Source organism: Ictidomys tridecemlineatus, chromosome 1, assembly GCF_052094955.1.
Source record: "Ictidomys tridecemlineatus isolate mIctTri1 chromosome 1, mIctTri1.hap1, whole genome shotgun sequence".
NCBI classification, from domain to species: domain Eukaryota; kingdom Metazoa; phylum Chordata; class Mammalia; order Rodentia; family Sciuridae; genus Ictidomys; species Ictidomys tridecemlineatus.
Genome location: NC_135477.1, coordinates 16,282,699 through 16,303,860, shown reverse-complemented (window position 1 = coordinate 16,303,860; position 21,162 = coordinate 16,282,699). Strand labels below are relative to the sequence as shown.

General features: G+C 41.4%; 1 protein-coding gene across 8 annotated transcripts in view; it reads left to right on the top strand.

Annotated features, from left to right (window-relative positions):
• The window catches only part of Vti1a (vesicle transport through interaction with t-SNAREs 1A), a 461,587-nt gene that overhangs the window by 230,585 nt on the left and 209,840 nt on the right, over nucleotides 1–21,162 (top strand). The gene's annotated exons all lie outside the window — the stretch shown is intronic.

The following is a 21,162-nucleotide window of genomic DNA, read 5'->3' as shown; positions in this document are numbered from 1 at the left end:
GTTCTGTAGGGATACAAAGGTTGGGGGGGTGAAAATGCATCATATGAGGTAATGAGATAACTAGGATCTGTTTTAGATTCTGCCTTGGCCAGGGTTCTTAGATTCAGGGGGACAGAATCATCTAGCTCATGAGAAAGATTTACTGGTGTAGCGTGCAGACTCTCTGGGGAGCCCAGGAGCTACCCAGCCCTGAATGACAGCAGCATCAGACTCTTCTGAGAGGCCTCAGTCATACCTGGACTGGTGCCCATGATTTGAGGACCTGGACTCCATAATCTCTGCCACAGCTGTCCCAGAGGAACTAAATACAGCCCTCCCACACACACAGCTGCCTCCCACTGATCACATCCACTTGCCAAATTTTATATAGGCATCTGTTTGGCAGAACCTGGGCCACATCTAGAACCTGGTTCTGAGAGAATCTTGGGAACATAGACCTTAGATCTCTAGTGTTACTTGTCAAAGCTGCTAAAAAGAACCAGAATCTCTGTGGAATGAGCCATTGCACAGTATTCCCCAGGGAAGCATAAAGTAGTGACTCTCAAATTATGTTCCCAGAACCCTAAAATTGTGCCCACCCACCTATAGGCTGCTAAGGAGAAGGAAGAGACCACACAGGCAGGACTTGATCTAGGGTATAGCTGCATGCCATCTGTTCATCAGTTGGGCATGTCTGTAATCACTGCTGTTAAAAAAGTTTTCTTTCTTTTGCTTTTAGGTTTTTGTGTTTGGGGTATTTTGGTTTGTGTGCATGAATGTTTAAGTTTCAAAACTACTGCTAACCTACAGTTTATATGCTTCATGCTTCAATCTTGTATCTACAGCCAGGGGTCGCAGTGATGCCTATAATCCCTGACTCAAGATGTTGAGGTGGGAGGATCCCAAGTTTTGGGCCAGCCACAGCAACTCAGCAAGACCCTGTCTCATAAGAAAAAATAAAAAGAGATGAGGGGTATGACTCAGTGAGTAGCGCATCTAGGTACTGGAAAAAACAAACAAAACTTCTATCTACTACCTTTTGTGTTAGGTCTGTTTTTGCAAATATAGAGTAGGGTTTGTTTCCATAATAAGCTTTTCGATTAAACATTGTCATTTTTGTTACTAATATTTGAAAACAGCTACAAATTCAACTCTTCTCCCACATGCATCGCTAGAGAAAGTGCTAACAGGCCCATTCAGATCAGAGATTTTAATGTGAAGTCACCACCTCCTGAGAACATGCCTTTGAGTTGTTTCAAAGCCTTTCCCACATCTTCTCAGAAAACCTCAGTAGTGGAGGGCAACCCAGTCATCGTAGCCATAGGGATGAAGGGACTGGACACATTTAATTACTCTTCAGCTACTTTATTTCATTTGACTTCAAAAACAAAATTAGCAGTAGCAGAAGACAGTGGTTACATGGGGTTAAGTTAATCAATGTGTGCTAATTAAATAACTGTTGTGCCTCACCATTAATGCCTGTTTCAGATGGTACAGAGCTCTTAGGAAGTCTTACCTACCTCGGTCTCTGTACTTTCTGTATTTTGCCAGACAGACTAGATGAAAAGAAAGCAATCTCTAAACTAGGACAGAGGTAGCTACAGGGTGAGCATGCATCCCTAATCTGAAAACTCAAAATCCAACAGTGTTATCAAATCTGAAACTTCTTGAGCACCAGTATGATGTTCAAAAGGTTTCAGATTTTTGGAGCATGTTGGATTTTGGATTTTTGGATTAAGGGCACTCAACCAGTGAGTCTATGCAGATTCAAGATCTGATAAACTTAGAAATCTGAAACACTTCTGTTCCCAAAGCATTTCAGATGGGGGACACTGAACCCTATGTGCACACATTGGTCCTGTGGAAGGATCTGGTTGGGGCTTCTCTCTTGTAGTTGCTCAGGAGTGGCTCTGAACTTGCCACATGTGGCCTGTCACACTCTGACCCTTGGAGTGTGCACAGAGGAAACCCGGCCCTCATTCCCCCTGCAACTTCAGCTCCTGTGTTCTTGGGAGCCCTGTTCTCACGCCTCCCTGTCATGCAACGTCCACACCTAGCCCTGTGGGTCAGCCTGGAAACAGACAAGCAGCCACGCACCTTTCTTCAGAGAAGGTCTCCTGTGTACCCATGGCCATGTTTGCCATCTTGTTCCCACTTCAGTCAGCTTCAGAGGACTTTATTTTTGTTACATTTTCCATAGTTTGTTATGCAAAACTATGGTGAGTTTGTTGACCTACTTGTAATTAAAAAATAGAAGCCAAACATTTAAAAACTATTACTTTCATATTTATATTGAATATCTTGAAAATTCAGAAAGGCATATCCTTTTAAGCCTCATCCCCCATTGAACCACTATTAACAGTTTCATGTGTATTCTTCCCTCTTTTCCTGTGCATAGTTTACATACTGCTAACTGAACATTTATTGGTTTTTAAGTTTTAGAAACCTGTTATTTACTCTTACTTTGATTAAAATCTTTAAAGTTATTGTCCTAACTTGGCAGATGGTATATTTTAGCAAAAAATATAGAATGCCTGAGGTTGTTTGTTTGTTTGTTTGTTTGGAACCAGGGATTGAACCCAGAGGCACTTAACCACTGAACCACATCCCCAGCTTTTTTTTCATTTTTTTTTTTTTTTTATTTTGGGACAGAGTCTTGCTGAGTTGCTTAGGACCTTGCTAAGTTGCTGAGGCTGGCTTTGAACTTGAGATCCTCCTGTCTCAGCCTGCCCAGTTAAAAGGATTACAGGCATGCATCTGCCCAGTCAAAAGGATTACAGCTAGGGTACTTATATTATTATGGGTTTCTTGAAATATAAAATTTGCTTTTTGAAAAAACTAGGCCTCCTCTGTGCCCCACTATACAGTACTCATGGTTTATACTGGGCATATTTATATATGGAGTAACAGGTCTGTGTAAACAAGTTACATTGATTACAAGAGCTAATATAAGCTTGGGAATGTTTGTGTATTGGGAAGGTTCTGTTTTTTCAAGTAAAGCCCCTTGTGTTCTTTATATAGAAGACCGTTTCCTAAAAGTGATAAAGTGGAACACTCATCTTTAATGTTTTATGCTGTGCCAACTACATCTTTGACAAGATTCTTTGTTTTAGTTATTCTTCTTATCAGAGACATTTGTAAAGGGATGTGTTCTGCATACTAATTGAAGCATGAAGCAGTATTTTTGACAGAAAAGAGTTATATATTCCCATTAAGAATTGAGGAAATTTGGAGCTGGGTGCAGTGGCACACACCTGTAATCCCAGCAGCTGGGAAGGCTGAGACAGGAGGATCACGAGTTCAAAGCCAGCCTCAGCCACAGTGAGTTGCTAAGCAACACAGTGAGACCCTGTCTCTACATAAAATGCAAAATAGGGCTGGGGATGTGGCTCAGTGGTCGAGTGCCCATGAATTCAATCCCCACTACAAAAAAAGAAAAGAATTGAGAAAATTTGGGATGAGGCCGGGCTCAGTGGCAGGGAGCTTGCCTGGTAGGTGTGAGGCACTGGGTTCCATCCTTAGCACCACATAAAAATAAATAAATAAGGGCATTCTCTCCATCTACAACTACAAAAAAATTTTTTTTAAAAAAAGAATTAAGGAAATTTTTGCCTAATATGGCAGACTTCAATGTTTCTGCCATTCAGCAATCCAGTTTCTGGTGACCAAATACACCAACAGATGCTACTCACTTATACAAAAATGGAGTCGGGCGAACTTGAACCCACTTGACAGCTTGCTGTGAACATTGCCTCTTGACATTACGTATCTGTTTAATAGTTTTCTTCTCCTGAGAACATGAAGAGCAGTTCTTGGTTTATGGGTAGAAGTCCACAGCTAGTAAGTTTGTCCACTACCATAGTGGCCAGTGGCTTCCTGTTCATGGCTTGTAGGCCCTCAAATCTCTGTAGTAAGACTTCCCTGGGCTTAGCCTGGGAAAGGGTGGTGAGAGAGCCCCTGTACATCCCCTTCCCAACCCGCATCATGTTCTGGATTAGGCCACCCTCTCTCCAGCGTCTTCTCTTCATCTTGCTCACCATTCTCCTTAATTCCTGACTGTTCTCTGCCTTCATTTCCTCGTCGTCCCCATTTCTTCCTCATGAGTGGTTCATTATGTGTGTGCACATGTCCTCTTTTCTCAGGATCTGGTTGCTTGACCTCAGGAAAACACCTGAGGAAAGGGGTAGAATGTTCAAGCCCTATATTTTTATAGATAATATGTCGATGAAGATTTTCAACCTAGCGCCCCTAACAGTGTCTGTCTTTAACAGAATGGCGGCCCTGGCACCTTCTGCAAGCCTCTGCTGGCTCTCAGTTCCTTGTGTCCACAGCCTCTTTTGCCCTCTGCTGCCACGGTCTTTCTCTTACCTGCATCCCAGCCAGACTAAACTCTGCCCCCTTCCCCAGAGTGCTGCTCTTTTTTTTTTTTTTTTTTTTTGTATCAGAGATTGAACCAGGGACTCTTAACCACAGAGCCACATCCACAGTCCCTTTTAAAATATTTTATTTAGAGACAGGGACTCTCTGAATTGCTTAGTTCCTTGCTAGGTTGCTGAGGCTGGTTTTGAACTTGCGATCCTCCTGCCTGAGCTCCCCGAGCTGCTGGGAATACAGGAGTATGCCACTGTGTCAGGCCTCAGAGTGCTTCTTGTTCTTATCTCACTCCTACCATTCCCCCATCCTGGACATCTACCTCTGCGTCTTCCCTCAGTCCTACCCATTTCATTTCTACATCTCAAAGGAGAGGTCACATTTTCCAAATCCGTCCAACAAGAAGGACTCCACTTGTGGTGACTGTCCTGTTCCTGTTGGACACACAGGATGCCTTACACTCTGGTTTTATCAGTACCTATCTCAGTCACCCCACGCACAGTAGCTTGACAGCAAGAAGCACATCTTTCGTATCTGAATCTTGACCGGCCCTTGACAGAGAGACACATGCACATAGAAATTGCTTGGTCAGCATTGGCCCGTGAGAGTTTTAGTCCTCTGATTTGAAACCATTGATTGTCTTCCAGTTAATGTCTTTAAATTCTATTCACTTAGCAATATTACAAAGCAAGTGTGGAAACTGCAAATGGCTTGAGTGATCTAACTTGATTGTATTTTTAGGTAGTATCCAACAGGAGACCAATTCTAAGCTGGAATTTACTCTGAGCTCATGAGGTTGCCTGATTTTCTCCAGAGCAGTAACCTAACTTACCTTAGGAGTCTGGAGCCATAGCATCAGCTCTGATTTCCAGAGGCTTCCTTGGCTTCATTAGTCAGGCTGTGTTGTTGTTCTTTTGTGGATGTGTGCATGAGGACCTTGGCTTGTGGGATAATTTTACATTGCAAATCAAATTCTGCCTCAAAAGAATTTTTCTTCCACGATTTTCTGCATTTCTGTACAGGTTACAAAATGTCACAACTCAGTAGGGCCAATTATTAGATTTTTATTTAATGGGCAGTTTTAATGTTCTCAGAGAATCTGAATAGTAATAGCATTTTAAACCACTGCTTTCCACTTAGAGACCTGCAACTCGTTCTTCTGTCTTTGAACACACCTAGTTATATTTTTGGGTATCATTTAAATTCAGTCTCCCAATCTCTAGAAAAATCAATGAGTTAATGAATAGCTTCATTTTTAAACTTTTCAAATATTTTATCCTAATTATAAGGCATATCTGGTGACATTAATTTGATGAAATCCCAAATGATCAGATTGTGCAGAGTAGCCCTTACCAAGGAGCAATTTAGAGCATTTTCAGCTTAATAAATGTACCATTTTGGATCTGATTGTGGCTTTGCTTACTAAAAGAATAACTTTCCACTGTTAAGGTTTGGGAGTCATGTCAACATAGGATGAACTTCATGCTTTTATTCCTACTTGTCTTTGTTATTGTGTTTTGTCCATCAAATAAAGAGCATTCCTATTACTAATAATCACTCCTGGCATTTGAAGGGCAAATTCTTACTGACAAATCACTCCCACATGCACTGTCCCTGGCCTGGTGAGCTTCAAGGTTGTTTCCTAGCCACACAGTGAGTAATGCCAAAGCTAGCACCAGAACCAGAGCTAGCCAAGCCCAAGACCAGCGACCCTCCACACATGGTGGGTGTGTGTTCATGTGAACCACTTTGTGTCCCAAGGGGAACAACATGGAGAATAAGCCAACCAAGTGATTACTGGTGGAGTCATTTATTTTCTACTCTGTGGTCCACGCACGGCTCACAGATTGTGTCTCCCGGGACAAGAACAGAAAATGAACTCTAACCAGATCGAGGCTACAGATTGGGAGAAACCACGCAGCAGGCACCATCTCAGTCTTTCCTACGGTCCAGTTTTCCTCTGTGGGTTTTCTATTTTAATCCTTGTCCCACTTTATCCTAATCAACTCACTGTCCATTCTCCAGCTGAGACACCTGACACATTGAGAGTCTCAGGAAGTAAAAATCATTTACAAGCCTTGCTTGATGGCTCCTCGCAGCTGCCCAGGAAGATAAGTTGTGGCACAGATCTCATGCCCCTCACTGCTCTTCCCATATCTGAATGAGCACCCAAATTAGTCATGACCCCTACATCTCCCCATTGCCACTCTGCTTTTCTGTTTGTGACCTACACACTGCCCTGTCGTCTTCAGGGACATCTTCCCTGGTGTCTTCATTCTTCATACCTTCCCTCCAAGCTAGCAAGTTGTAGGTGTCACATTATATTGGGCTAACCAGACAGTAATCTAAAATTTACTCTTGCAAATTTCCTTTTATGGGACTTGGACAGAAAGATGTTGGACACCTCACATGTATATGCAGTAGAAACTCATAACTGTGGAGGCAAAAAATTAAGTTTTCCTGGAAATGCTCATCTTCATGAGGATTTGTTACTCTGTAGACCCACAGTGGGACTCAACAACTCTATGTAGCCTAGAGGATAGAATCCAGCTAATTGATAAAAATTGTTCTCTCTCTCTCTCTCTCTCTCTGTCTCTCTCTCTCTCTCTCTCTCTCTCTCTCTCTCTCTCTCTCTCTCACACACACACACACACACACACACACACACACACACACATTGGTTATACAAATCCAGCTAAATATGTACCCCGAAGGGGAAAAGAATAGGTTAAATTCAGAGGGGTAGAGAGGCATTCCTTTCCTAAAGAAGCTTTGCTTATGTGCAGCACATACGCTATTAAGGAAAATTGTGCATCAGGACTGACTTGCCCACCCTGATTTTCCACTTGCACTTCACTCTCCACCACCCACCCCCCAAGCATGTGAACTGACTTGCTTCTGTTGCCCATGGAGACTGGTGCAGGTTCAAGGGATTTTGATTACATAACATCTCATTGTGCTATATGCAGATTTAATGGATTCAGACTGTCAGGATGTGCTCTCCTGTTGTTGTTTTTAAATTTGGGTTGGCAGATATTGAGTACCTTTAAAATTGCATGGAGCACAGGCTGCTGCAAATGTGGGAAGGCCTCCAAACCCAGCCCCCGGACGCTGGGGACACACTTCACTGACTTCACATTGCCTGATTCCTGGTGGGCCTTAATTCCTGTCTTAAGACTCCCATGGTAGCTTCAGGGAACCTCCGTTTGTATTTTCATGTCTATGGAGACTGCCCAGAGTGGCCCCCACTGCCCCTCCCATTCTGGACCTCGTAGACTTGAGGTTGGGCTGCTGGTTCAGCGGGAAGACCCCCACCACTAGAGTTCTAACATTCTCTTGCCAAGCTATTGTTTATTACTTAACCCTTTTAGGGATTTAGAAGCTAGGACTTTCCTTCTCAGTTTCAGAACTAAAGAACCTTGTATGTGATTTCTAAATCATCATTATCAAGATTACTGTCGTCATCTTAATTGCCATTTATTTTAAGAGCACTAAATGCTAAGTGCTATGTAATCACTATGATCTCATTTAGTGTCATTTAACCCTCAGAGCAAACCCATATGGGAGGCATTACTATTTTACAGATGAGGAAACTGAGGCTTAAAAAAGTTCATCACTTGCTCAAAATTACATGGTTATCAAGTCTCAGAGCAAGGATTGCAGCTCCTTGGGCCTTTCGGCCTTAAGAGCACCGCTGCCCTTGCCTGATACCAGCTGGTTCTCATCCCACATTCAGCCAACAAGAGCACAGGTACCCATATGAAGTCACATTAAGCCTTTCTAGAATCAGACTGAGCTTCTATTGATGTTGCATTTAGATTATCAAAGATGTTTTCAGTCAACGACTTAATCAGATTTTTAAGAAACATTAAAAGCATCTTGACCAGTTTCTCCCACCTTTAATAAGGAGAAAAAGCCACAATGGTCCTAAATAGCTTGTCACTTTGGGTCATCTTCTGGCCTGTTTTTTTTTTTCCTTTGTACCAGGGATTGACTCCAGGGGTGCCTCACCAGCCCCGTTTATATTTTATTTTGAGACATGGTCTTGCTAAGTTGTTTAGGGTCTCACTAAGCTGCAGAGGCTTTGTACTATCCTTTTGCCTCAGTCACCCTAGAGCCGCTGGGATTACAGGTGTACCCCATAGCACCCAGCTTGTGTGTGTGTGTGTGTGTGTGTGTGTGTGTGTGGGCGCCCACGCACGCTCGCTGGGGATTAAACCCAGGGGTGCTTTACCGTGGAGCTGCATCCCCACTCCTTTTGATTTTTTATTTTGAGACTTGGTTTCACTAAGTGCTGAGGCTGGCCTCAAACTTGTCATCCTCCTGCCTATCCTCCAGAATTGCTGAGATTATAGGCATGTACCATTACACTTAACCACATTCTGATATTTAAATCCCACTCAGGAACCCCATCCAGGTCTTTCTGCTCCAGAAATGAGTTCCCCAGTGAAAACTCAGCCCAGGAGAGGCAGTAATATCTCCTACTGAGAAAGCAGTCTGAGGAAGTAAACCATGTGAAGACATAATCTTGAAGAATAGTTAAGTGTTATAAGAGTGGAAATGAGCCGGGTGCCGTGGCACATGCTTATAATCCCAGCAACTCAGGAGGCTGAGGCAGGAGGATCACAAGTTCAAGGCTGGCCTCAGCAGTTTAGTGAGGCCCAAGCTACTCAGTGAGACACTCTCTAAATAAAATACAAAATAGGGCTGGGGATGTGGCTAGTGGTCGAGTGCCCCCGAGTTCAATCATCTGTACCCCCCTCGCAAAAAATAGTGGAAATGGCACAGGTTTCTAGACCATTTGCCTCTGCTTAGAAGAGTCCACAGTGTTCTGTGCTATATAATGATATGTAGTGATGCTCAAATGTTCAACCCATCACTTGATGTCTTTCCCCTGTTTTATTTTTTCTTGGAACCAATTTTGCTACCTGGGATTATATGATAGGTTGAACATCCCTAATCTGAAAATCTGGAATCTAGAATACTTCAAAATATGAAACTTTTTGAACACTAACATGGAACCATAAAGGGAAAATTCTATACCAAGAAACTGTATTTTATGCACAAAATCATTAAAAATATTATACATGATCACCTTCAGTCTATGTGTACATGAAACAAAATGAATTCGTGTTTAGACTTGGGACCCATCTCCAGAATATCTCATTACATATGCGCACATATTTCCAAATCCAAAACACTTCTGATCCCACACAGCTCAGGTAAGAGACACTCCACCTGTATGTACCTCCTGGCTTATTGTCACTTCCTTGTTTTGAATGTAAGCTCCATGGGAGCAGGAATTGTGTTCGCCTCACTGCTGTAAACCCAGAAACTACAAGAGGACTTGGCACATAGTAGGTACTTAGTCAACATTTCTCAGAGATGAGGATCAACCTTGTCGTGTCTCTTCTGAAATGGGTAATTTTCCCTTTAACTAGCTTTTCCCCAAAGGAACAAATTTAAGAAATCCTCAAACCATAATTTTACTGTCATTATTGTTTGGAATGAGGTGAATTTTTTTTTTTAAAAGACCAATTTAAAGTTGACATAAAGTAAATGTCCACTCAGGGTCTGGAAAATACTGTTAGATCAGAAAACACTGATCTAACAAAATCCACCATCACATTTAGAGGGTAACCTTCATGTGTGTAAAAATTTGTAGAAGTATATACACAATTTGAAATAAGTTTGAACTATCTTTTCCAGTCTCTCGTGATATGCACTGTATTCATGGTTCTCAGAATTATCACTGGCTTCAGGGTTTATAAGTTATGTTTTTAAAATTTAAAATAAAACTTACCCATATGAATCCATATGTTTCCTCTTTTAAGTTGTACCCATAACTTTGAAGTCAGAGTTAAGCCACAGGTTTGTGTTTTCTTATAATAATTGTTTTAATATTTAGGTCCAATTACCTGGTAATTGGGCATGTAATGATGGTGTAGCCTCCAGAATATTCAAGCCAGGTGCTATAACATACCTATAATCTCAGCTACTTGGGAGGCTGAGGCAGGTGGATCACAAATTCAAGGCCAGCCTGATCAACTTAGTGAGGCCCTATCTCAAAATTAAAAAAAAAAAAAAAAAAAAATTGAAAGGACTGAGGATGTAGCTCGGTAATAGAGCTACTGTCTAGCATGTGCAAGGGCAAGGCCCTGGATTTGATCCCTAGTTCTACCAAAAAAAAAAAAAAAATATTCAAGAACAGATTGTACCAATATTATTAAGTTCTCCCTAATCATACTGAAAGTACTAAATTTTTCTGCTTCCTAAGCCTTCTGGCAGGCAGAAGGAAGATGGCACTACCGAGTAATTTAAACTCTTGCAGTGGGGTGGGAAGAAGAGTCCCCAGCAAACCAGATTAGCCCACTTGTCATTACTGATGTCTTTTTAAAAAATCACGGTTTTATGGGGAAAAAAAATTTTTTTGTTGTTGTTTGTGCTATGTTTAAGGGATCCTCTTTGTAAAAATCTCTGTAAGTGAAATTGTAAAATCGAGACTAGTTTCTTTCAGAAGCTTCTGGGGTTGTGGAGGGGGGATAAGGCAGATGGATAGACAGGGGCTGGAAACCTTGATTCATAAGAGCATTGTTTTTCCATATGTTAAAAAAAAAAAAAAACGGCCTCTCACGCCCTCCATCAAGAACACCATGGTCAGGGAGCCTGTGTACTTTGTTTTCCTTGCCAAATATTTGTTCCTGGCTGGAAGACATTTTATGATATTTATTTGATGGTGCACACCTGCTGGGTAGATGAGATGCGACAGCTCCTGAGGATGGCCTACTTCAAGGGCACAGTAAGCTTCTGAGGACTTTGGCAGGTTGTCCTTAAATCACATGAGTGCATCTTCATGTCACCTGTTGCACTTTCTAAAGCTAGTGTGATATAGACACGTTGGAGGCAGTCATTCACCCCGGGGCAGAGATTTCAGAGTCAGTAACTACTTTGTAAGTGCACTGAGACAGGTGGAAGCTGCCTTCTCCACCAGCCGCATTCCAAGGATGTATAGTGCTGTTCTCAGCACTCAGGATGTGAGTGAGCCCAGGAACCTGCCAGCTTGGAGCAGCCCATCCAGAAAGGGACCTGATAGGAACAAAAGTAAGACAGGCCAAGGCAGAAAAAGATGGGTCCAGGAAAGAACTTCAGGGTCCCCGAGGGCCCAAGGTGATGGAAGGTGCCAGGAAAGAAATTCTGATGAAGCATTCTCCTGGGAGTGTACAGGATAGAGATTCCAGTTGAGATCATGCCAGAGCAAAGAATATCTGAAATACACAGAGTCACTGTTACCACTCATCCTCTGAAGCTACCTGCCTAGACTTGTCCACTTCTGTCCCACAGACCTTTACTGAGCCTCAGCTATTGTGATATGACGGGCCCCAAGTAGTCAAGATGCAGATAAAACAATTTGTGTCGCTCTCCCAACGCTATGCAATTGAGTGAGAAAACATTCCTGGAAATTTTATCGCATCTTTCAGTATAACCTAACAGTAGGTGCACACAGGAATTCACAGCTGTGTTGGGCTTCCTGGAGTGGGCGATCCTGGCCTGAGTTTTGGCGAGCGTGAGTTAGCCAGAGAAGAGAACAGGGACCTGGAAGAACTGAAGCAGTGTGGTGCTCAGGAACTGCACACTCAAGCAGCAAAGGAGCGGGGCCAGGTGGTGCCCAGAGAGGGTGTAGCTTCCCTACCCTCTCGTGAGCCCCTCGTGGCTTCACTGCCAGAGCCATCCACACAGTGTGGTGGGACTGAGAGGACAGCGCCTGCTGCCTAGTTCCACTTCATCACAGTGCCCTGGTGCCTCTGGCTGCCCTGAGCTCTGCTCTAGGGAAAATCAGGAGGTTCCACTGAGGGAACATTGATGCACCTTTGAGAGGTGGTAAGCTCCAAAGCATGACTGAAGGACATTGCTTGTTGATTAATAGGAGTCTCCATGATTGATTTTATTTGCTTTTCTAGAGGCCATGGTGTGAATGACTTGGCTCCAAGTGGCCTATGTATTATTGGTTCAAGTCTCCAAGATCGCGTTGCCTCCTCCCACTTGTCTATTGCTGCAGGACACATCACCCTACATGCCCCAAACTAGAGACCCAGGAATGAATGAGTTCACCTTTCATTTCCCCCTCAATCAGGAGATTGATGGAGCTCTCATCACCAGGTTGGTCGCTGGCCTTGGATGGAATACGAGGTACTTTAGGGGGTGAAAAAAGAGAAAGTTAAAGAAAGACCTACACTCTGAGCTCAAGGAACTTTGAAATCTGAAACATTTGGATGTTTTTGGTAAGAAATCTTTGGATTTAAACTACTGATTTGGCTTCTACAATTTTAATAAGTTCTCTTACACGTGTGCTATCTTTAATGGGGACTTCAGTTTTTACAGAGATGTAATGAACCGAAGTTGAGTTATTCAAATATTTTCTGTTAAAAATATATGGAGGAACTGGGGTTGTGGCTCAGTGGTAGAGCACTTGCCTGGCATGCGTGAGGCCCTGGGTTTGATCCTCAGCACCACATATAAATAAACTAATAAAGTAAGAAAAATCCATTGGCAACTAAAATATATTTTAAATATATATGATATGTATATACATATATATAGAGAGAGAGAGACAGGAAGATATGGGAAGTCCCCCCCTCCTTGGATAGCCTAGAAAAGAACATAACTTGATTTTCAAATCCCTTCCAGTTCAAAAGTTATCCAAGCACATGGTATTGACCAAGGTGTTGAATGCACCAGTAATAATAACGCTTCCTTTCATAGGCTCAGTAATCAGGAAGAATGCCGAAAATAAGGAGACAGTCATTTATTTACTCTATTTGGCATTGTTAGCACTAATAATGCATTTCAACACAGAAGAATTGCTAGATAATGCTTTTGTGACTTTTATGGAGGTTATTGTTATTTAAATGAACAGTCCTCTGCGCTGTAATGAAGAAATGCTTGCTTTCCCCAACTCACTTATCAAGCAGGATTCCAGGGAAATGAGAATTTGTGTCTGCCTTCATTCACAGAGCAAACTGGAGGTCACTGTTTTCAATATGAACCTTTTTTTAGCTTTTCAACATTGAATAATTAGGAGCTGCTGCTTCTGAAATTACCTGTATTCACTGTAGAGAAGGAAAGACTTTTATCTTCCACGATGAAATGCATTTTCTCATTCAGACTTCGTCATTCGTTTTTTAAAATGGCATTTTACACCGCCAAGTCAGTCCTCAGATAGTAAAATAAAAGAGATAGATTTTGTGTGCCACAGTAGCCTTGTTTATTATTTACTTCCTTAAATTTCAGCTGCTCCTTGAAAAATGATCCAAATGCAAAAGTGAGTTTGAAGCATTAGGACATATAAAAACAATTATTCACACAAAATGCTATTATACAAATATGTTCTTTGCAGCCCAATTTAAATTGAACTGATCATTACTCCTTATGGCTTAATGACTATGTGCTTCTGTTGAGATTTTTTTAACAGCTTTATTGAGATATGATTGACATATTCACCCATTTAAAGTGCAACCTTCACCACAATTTTACAACATTTCATCACCCCAGAAAGAAGTCCAGTATCCATTAGTATTCGTTCCTTATTTCCTTACTGTGGGACAACCACTAATCTGCTTTCTGTCTCTATGGATTGCTTATTCTAGACATTTCATATGAACAGAGTCTTTTTTATTTTATTATTTTGAGACAGAGTCTCACTAAGTTGCTTGGTGCCTCTCTAAGTTGCTGAGGCTGGCTTTGAACCTGCCATCCTCCTGCCTCAGCCTCCTGAGCCACTGGGATTATAGATGTGCACCACCATGTTGAGCTACAGAGTCATGTATTATGTGTTTTTTTGTTTCTGGCTTCTTTAACTTAGCATAATATTTTCAAGGTTCACTGTGTGGCAGTATGTACCAGGACTTCATGTCTTTGCATTGACAAATAATATTTCATTCTATAGATATACATATTTTATTCAGCCATATATCTGTCAACTTATGAACATTTGTATTGTTTCTACCTTTTGCGTATAATGAATAATGCAGTTGTGAGCATTCATATATAACTCCTTGTGTGGACATGTTTTCATTTCTCCTTCCTGTATACCTGGGAATACAATTGCCCAGTCATTTGGAAAGCATAGTTTTGAAGAACTGCCAGCAGTTTTCTGTCATAGCTGCTATTTTATACTCCCACCAGCCGGGTGTAGGGATCCAGCTTCTTTACACCTTCACCAACACTTGTTATTGTCAGTCTTTTTACTGTAGTCATCCAAGTAGGATGGCCCTCTCATGATGGTTTTGATTGGCATTTCCCTCGTGGTTAATGAGGGAGAACATCTTTTCATGTGCTCATTGGCCCTTTATATTTCCTCTTTGGAGAAATGTCTTGTTTCTATTCAGTTTTTACAAATTCCTGAGGTTCACTCACCTCAGGAAGGTGGTTGGCAGAAGTAAGTTAGAATCAAATAAATCCTCCTAAAGGGAGTAATTTTCAAACAAATTTACAAATTGAAGGCATTAGTTTTACAATAGTATTATTTTGGGATTATGGAATAACTGAATTGTTCCTAGGAAACAAATTACTTCTGAAGTCTTCTGTCAGTTTTCTTAGCCATGTGGATATTAACAGTTCCAGAATCTTATTTAGAGAAAGGTTTAAAGATCAGCTTGTCTGACTAATTCGGTTGACAAATTAGGAAATCAAGGGTCTAACAGGTGAAATGTATGGATTTCACAGAGAATTAACGACAGAGTTGGAACAGTGTCCATATGGAGTCTAGGTGCCTAACATACTGTTTATCTAGAGGGAGTATAGCACTTTTCAAATGGGCTCTTGTAGATTTAAAAATATATATATAGTGGAAATGGCCAGCAATTGAAACAAAATTTACTGTTTTACAAATTTAAAAAAAAATACTGGGCTGGGGATATAACTCAGTTGCTAGAGTGCTTGCCTCATATGCGCAAGGCCCTGGGTTCAATCCCTAGTACACACAAAAAAAAATTACTCTTCAATGTTTAGCACTGTTTTTTTGTTTGTTTGTTTGTTTTTTAATCCTGATAGTAGCACAAGTAAGATTAGTATCATATATAGGGGAAAGTCATTTTAGTTAGCTTGTTTAAGGTCACCTACATAATGAGTGGCAAATTTGAAACTGGACCTTCTTGGTTCTGAGGCCTTTGGTCTTTTGGTGTTTTCTGTCTGAAGACCAAAGGCAGCATCAGCATGTTGATACCCATACCATCTTGCAAAATTTTCTTTTTTCTTTTCCTTTTCTTTGTTTGTTTGTTTGTTACAGAGGATTGAACCTAGGAATACTCTGCTACTAAGCTACATCCCCAGCCCCTTTTATTTTGAGAGGAGATCTTACTAAGTTACTGAGGCTGGCCTGGAACATGTCATCCTCCTGCCTCAGCCTTCTAAGGCACTAGGATTATAGGCACGCACCCTCACATCCAGCTTGCAAGACTTCCCTTTCTGATTCACTAAGTCACTGAAGCAACAGAGAGGTGGCCTCATGGAGCACTCACTTGCATCATTAGCACACTTATTTAGCCACAGAACTGTATCTAGCTTCTGGAAGTAGAATATGTTTCAACTGACCAAAGAATTTTTCAAATATAAAAATTTTGTACCTTAAAGTACTACTAATAGGGTGACTTACATTTGTAGATTACTTTTCAGTTACAAAGCATTTGACTCACACTTTTAATTTGATGCTCACAATTATTCCAGTTTTTCATTGTCTTTGTTTTTATGTATTTTTTATGCAACATGATGAAAGTAAAGCCTGAAGGGCTGTAGTTGCTATGATCACAAAGTCTGAGACAGAGATACACCTCAAATCTAAGTTTCTTGGCTCTGGCTCTGTGGAGTCCTGCGTTTCCTCCAGTACACCATGCTCTGCTTAATGATGTGCTGAAGGATACTCATCTGAGAGAAGAGGGGACTTTCTGCCACCATTCCAGACAACAACAGAGCTATGGATGAGTAGAAGTTCCAGGGAGGCTAATTTTGAGCCCATATAAAGAAGACTTGATCTCCCAACAATGAAATGCGTTGTCTTGTGAAGGAGTGAGATCTCTTGTCATTCAGCTGTTCAAGCTGGGGTGGAATGACCAGCTGGGAGGGTGCTTTTGGAGGGATCTCTGCATTGGGTGGGGGAGGGGAGGTGGGAGGGAGGAGTCATACTAGAAGGCATTTAAGATTCCTTCCAACATGAGATTGTGGATATTTGTTCCTAGTGAAGAGAGTACACTGACTTAAGGGTCCTCTGTATACTTATTGAGGAAAGGGATGTTAGCTCCTATAGACTGTCATCCCTGTACAGATTTTTCTGTTTAAAAGAGAGTAACCAAATTTATCAACCTGGAATACTGGTTTTCAGATGGTTAGGATCACATTTCCTATCTTTGTTTGTAGATGGTTTGCACAACAAATAAATTTGAATGTGAGCCTTCAACATGCCATTGCCCTTTGTGACTATCCAAAAGACAGAGAAAATACACAGCAATTCTAAGTTCACTTCTCATTTTTGCAAAGCACTTTAGAAGCACATCTGTCATTTAACCCAGTGGTTCTCAGCTCTGGTTGCTGATGAGAATTATCTGGGGAGCTTTGGGGGAAAAAAAAAAAAGCAGATGCTCATTTTCAGAAGTGTTAAGAACATACATCAGGGGAGAGACTGTCTCTTCAATAAATTGTGCTGGGAAAATTGAGTGTCCACATGCAGAAGAATGAAACTAGACCCCTATGTCTCACCACACACAAAAAACAACTCAAAATGGATTAAAGGCTTAAATGTAAGACCCAAAACTATGAAACTACTGGGAGAAAATATAAAAGAAATGCTTTATAACATTGGACTAGGCAAGGATTTATTGGATAAGACCCCAAAAGCACAGGAAACAAAAGCAAAAATAGACAAATGGGATTACATCAAATTGAAAAGTTCCTGCACAGCAAACAATCGACAGTGTGAAGAGATGATCTACAGAACAGGAAGAAATATTTGCAAACTCTACATCTAAATAAGTAGTAAATATCCTGAATATATTAAGAATTCAACTCTATAGTCAAAAAAAAACTAATTAAAAATGGGCAATAAACCCAAATAGACATTTCTCAAAAGAAGACATACAGTGGTCAATAGATAGAAGAAAAAATGCTCAGTATCCTCAATCGTCAGGAAAATGCAAATAAAAGCCACAATGAGATGTCACCTCATTCCAGTTAGTATGGCTACTATCAAAAAGAAGATAACAAGTGCTGGCAAGGATGTGAAGCCAAGGGACCCCTTGCACCCTGTGGGTGGGAAGATAGTAGGACAGTCATGACGGAAAACAGCATGGAAGCTCCTCAGAAAACCACAGATAGAAGTACCACGTGACTCCGAAGTTCTGCCACTGGGCATATATATGTTCAAAGGAAAGAAGATCAGTATATTGAAGAAACATCTGCACACCCATGTTCACTGCAGTGCTGTTCACAGAACAGAGAAATGGAAACACCCAATGTCTATCAGCTGATGAGAAGATAGAGAAAATGTGAGGGTGGGGCTGTGAATACTATTCAGCCATAAAAAGGATGAAATCCTGTCATTTGCAGCAACATGGATGGAACTAGGGGACACTATAAGTCAAGTAAATGACTCATAGAAAAATACTTGATGATCTCACTCATGTGGAATCTATAAAAGTTGATGTTAGAGGAGTTGACTAGATTAGTAGTTGCCGGAAGCTGGAGAGAGCAGGGCCTGGGGACAGACAGGGAAATGTTGATCAACAGGCACTAAATGACAGGTAGATAGAGGAGAGAAATCCTGGTTATTTGCACAGTCTGGTGGCGCTAGGTGACAGTATTGGAAAAATGGTCTGCAAACAAGACCTGGCCTTACTTTAAAGCTAAGAACCTGGCAGCATTAGTAGCTCAGCTCCTCACAACTTCCCAGTGAAGTGGGGAGGTTTGAACCAGATTTTCTTCAAGGTTAACTTATTTGAGTCAGGTAACCGAAAGTCCCTCCAGCACTTAATTCTAAAGAAAGATTGGGCCAGAGCTCTGCAAGCCAGGGGCCCTGCACAAAGTCGAATGCTGGATTTCTGGTTAACAACTGGGAAAGGCATGCACTACCTATGGCAGGCTGACCTGAGCATTCAGGCCAATGTCAATTTCAGATGGCCCACCCCACTGATTGGCCAGACCTGTGATTCAGAGGGCATGGTTGCTATTGAATAGGAAGCAATGGCTAATTGTGCAAAAGTAAATAGAGAGGGGCTGGGGTGGTGGCTCAGAGGTAGAGCACTTACTTAGCATGTGAGAGGCACTAGGTCCAATTCTCAGACCGCATATAAATAAATGAATAAAATAAAGGTCCATGAACATGTAAAAAAAAATTTCAAAAAAAATAAATTGAGAACATCAGAGAATTAAAGAGCACAATTAGGCATAGTTTCTACTTAGCTTTCAGTTGATGAAGGAATAACTTGAAGCTGCTCTAACCACTGATGGTTCAGTAACAAGAGTCCCTGATTCTCTGGCTTGGGCCAAGTGTGGACATTTCAAGGCTAGAATAGGTTTTTCGCCCAAAGAGCCTATCAAGGCAGCCACTTACTACAATTGTGGAAACTGTGGACTATTCCTATCAGCAGCTCAAAGGATTGCAAAACTGAATAACATCTTTGTCTCAAGAATTTATATGAATCCCCCCCCCCTTTTTTCTCTACAAGCATTCTGTGGTTCACCACTGCAGACACTGCATATCTTTGTATCCCACACAGTCCCCATGTTAATAGTTGTTTGCTAGTTGTGGTCATTTAATTGAAAAAGGCTGGCATGGAGATATTACAGGTCCCAATAAGGTCATTTTTGTATCAAGTATGGCATTATTGCTTTTGACCGTCCCCCTTCGAAGGTCAAATTTAGTATAGTTCTTTAAAGTGAATTAATAACATGTGGGATGATGAAGCACTGAAGAAAAGATGTGTGTGGCCTTGAAATATGCCCCATGTCCACAGTTCCAAGGTACTTGCCATGGCACATTGCCAGATGTACATTAGAGAATCCCAGATGGCATGGTTCTGTTGGTTCTTGTTTGGGATTTTCCCTGGGAATGGGGTTAAAGAGGACACTATGCTGTGGCAGGGATCCTCTTTCTTGCCTCTCCCAGGGCAGGTCCTGGAAATCTCCATCTCAGAAAGCTTCCCCCACCTCCCTTGGGATTGTGGACTTAGCACAGGTTGCTCTGTCCTGTGAGTTGCCAGGCACCTAGTAACCCTACAGAGCTCAGAGAGATGGAAGTCCCTCCTGTGGTCTGTGCTTGCCCTCCCTCAGACCCCGTGCCTGAGCAAGAGTGGGCACGAACTCGGCGACGCAGTAGATAAGCATCATGTTTCCATCCGCTGGCCTGTCTTGTTGCTTTATTTTCTGTGAGATCCCTTTTCACAGAAATGAGATCCTCTCATTTTTTTAAAGCAGCCCCCCAGAAATTCATATACACAGAGAAAAGTAAATAGTGTAGTGACCGCCCCCCACCTCTTTAACACCCACCTTCAGTACCTACCAAAGTTGTATCTCCCTCTGTCCTTTCTGTTTTGTGAAGTAATTTAAACTAAGTCCCAGATACCTGATTTTTACTTGTAAATATTTTAGTATGTGTCTCCAATACATGTGGCATAACTTTTTAGAAACTCAACCACAGTACCTTTATTATACTTCATAAATTTAAGAATAGTTGCAAACCCATTCAGGATCAATTTTCCCTAATCATTTTAAACATGTCCAAAAAAAGGTAGTATAAGTCAGGATCCAAATAAGGTGTACCTGCTGCATTTGTAAGATCTATCCTTAAGTGTCTTTTAATCTATTACAAATCTTCCTCCTTTTTATTTGTATTTATTTATTAAAGAAATCACATTATTGTCCTGTAAAAAATTTCAAGTTACGGATTTGTCCTGTTGCATCTTCATGGTGCTATTTAACACGTTCCTCTTTCCTCCATATTTCCTGTACACTAGAGGTTAGGTCTAATGAATCAGTGAGATGCAGGTTCAGTTTTATCTCATCAGGAGGCATATAGTATCTGATTGAATCACTTTTATCTACATCAAATTGATCAGTGACTGGGCACAATGGTACATGCCTATAATTCCAGCAGCTCAAAAGGCTAAGGCAGAAGGATGGCAAGTTCAAGGCCAGTCTCAGCAAATGAGCAAAGCCTAAACCACGTAGCAGGACCCTCTCTCAAAAATAATGATGATGATGATGATGATAAAAGGGCTGTGGAAGTAGCTCAGTGGTAGAGCACTGGGTTCAAACCCTAGTACCAAAAAAAAAAAAAAATCAGACTGATCATAGAGCTAAGCATGGTGGCTCTCAGCCATGATCCCAGCTACTCAGGAGACTAAGGCAGGAAAATTGAAATTTTGAGGCTATCCTGTGCAACTCAGAGAGACACTGTCTCAAAAAAGGACTGAAGATGTAGCTCAGTCATAGAGCAACCCTAGAATTAATCCCCAGCATCTGTCTATCTCCTACACACACACACACACACACACACACACACACACACATTGTTCAGTGGGTTTAATTATGGTCAGCCTGACTGATCCATAATGGCCTTCTCTATCAACCTGCTCATCAAATAGTGTTAGTAGTCATTGTGTTGGTTATGCCTATGCTCATTGAGGGTTGTGGTGTAGTGACTTTTGTTTCCTGTCATTCTTTCTGCATTTATTAGCATTTTTCTTTTTAATTGCTTGTAACTGTAGGTGGACAGTGTGCCTTTATTTTATTTGTTTCATTTTTATGTGGTGCCAAGGGTCAAACCCA